The sequence below is a fragment of the Perkinsus marinus genome (assembly GCF_000006405.1).
Source record: "Perkinsus marinus ATCC 50983 genomic scaffold scf_1104296957296, whole genome shotgun sequence".
Taxonomy (NCBI): Eukaryota; Perkinsozoa; order Perkinsida; family Perkinsidae; genus Perkinsus; species Perkinsus marinus.
In genome coordinates, this window is record NW_003207166.1 from 1 (window position 1) to 1,233 (window position 1,233).

General features: G+C 46.1%; 6 non-coding genes across 6 annotated transcripts; all 6 read left to right on the top strand.

Moving 5' to 3' along the window:
- The first annotated feature begins 162 nt into the window (after positions 1 to 162).
- Positions 163 to 234, top strand: Pmar_PMAR014184. Its single transcript has one exon. It is a non-coding gene; the product is annotated as a tRNA-Thr (tRNA).
- A 102-nt stretch (positions 235 to 336) lies between these two features.
- On the top strand, positions 337 to 408 carry Pmar_PMAR014185. Its single transcript has one exon. It is a non-coding gene; the product is annotated as a tRNA-Thr (tRNA).
- Positions 409 to 510: 102 nt separating this feature from the next.
- On the top strand, positions 511 to 582 carry Pmar_PMAR014186. The gene has a single exon. It is a non-coding gene; the product is annotated as a tRNA-Thr (tRNA).
- Positions 583 to 684: 102 nt separating this feature from the next.
- Positions 685 to 756, top strand: Pmar_PMAR014187. The gene has a single exon. It is a non-coding gene; the product is annotated as a tRNA-Thr (tRNA).
- A 102-nt stretch (positions 757 to 858) lies between these two features.
- Pmar_PMAR014188 lies at positions 859 to 930 on the top strand. The gene has a single exon. It is a non-coding gene; the product is annotated as a tRNA-Ser (tRNA).
- A 102-nt stretch (positions 931 to 1,032) lies between these two features.
- Positions 1,033 to 1,104, top strand: Pmar_PMAR014189. Its single transcript has one exon. It is a non-coding gene; the product is annotated as a tRNA-Thr (tRNA).
- Positions 1,105 to 1,233: the final 129 nt, after the last annotated feature.

The following is a 1,233-nucleotide window of genomic DNA, read 5'->3' on the forward strand; positions in this document are numbered from 1 at the left end:
AAGTGGCAGAGCGTCTGCTTTGTAAGCAGAAGGTCGTCAGTTCGATGCTGGCAAGTGGCTTATAACACTATAAATATCTGGTCTGGTACGAGAAGCAGGAGCAAGGTGGCCCATTCTGTGAAGGGGACACGAAAATTATTGATTCATATGATTAGTCTGTATGCCACTTTAGCTTAGTGGTAGAGCGTCTGCTTCGTAAGCAGAAGGTCGTCAGTTCAATCCTGGCAAGTGGCTTACAGCTGCATTATGCTCTAGTCGGGTATGAGAAGCAGGAGCAGGTCTGCTTACTCCGCAAAGGATACAGAAAGATTATTGATTTATGTACTTATTCTCTGCGTCACTTTAGCTTAGTGGCAGAGCGTCGGCTCTGTGAGCAGAAGGTCGTCAGTCCAATCCTGACAAGTGGCTTACAGCTGCATTATGCTCTAGTCGGGTATGAGAAGCAGGAGCAGGTCTGCTCACTCCGCAAAGGATACAGAAAGATTATTGATTTATGTACTTATCCTCTGCGTCATTTTAGCTTAGTGGCAGAGCGTCGGCTCTGTGAGCAGAAGGTCGTCAGTCCAATCCTGGCAAGTGGCTTATAGCACCATAAATTTCTGGTCTGGTACGAGAAGCAGGAGCAGGATGGCCCATTCTGTGAAGGGGACAGGAAAATTATTGATTCATATAGTCAGTGTGTGTGTCACTTGAGCTTAGTGGTAGAGCGTCTGCTTCGTAAGCAGAAGGTCGTCAGTTCAATCCTGGCAAGTGGCTTACAGCAGCATTAGGCTCTAGTCGGGTATGAGGAGCAGGAGCAGGTTTGCTCACTCCGCAAAGGATACAGGAAGATTATTGATTTATGCAGTTATTTGGTGTGTCACTTTAGCTTAGTGGCAGAACGTCTGCTTTGAAAGCAGAAGGTCGTCAGTTCAATCCTGTCAAATGGCTGATAGCACCATAAACCTCTGGTCTGATACGGGAAGCAGGAGTAGGTCAGCTCACTCCGCAAAGGATACAGAAAGATTATCGATTTATATACTTATTCTATGCGCTACTTTAGCTTAGTGGCAGAGCGTCTGCTTTGTAAGCAGAAGGTCGTCAGTTCGATCCTGGCAAGTGGCTTATAACACCATAAATATCTGGTCTGGTACGAGAAGCAGAGCAAGGTGGCCCATTCTGTGAAGGGACACGAAAATTATTGATTCATATGATTAGTCTGTATGTCACTTTAGCTTAGTGGTAGAGCGTCTG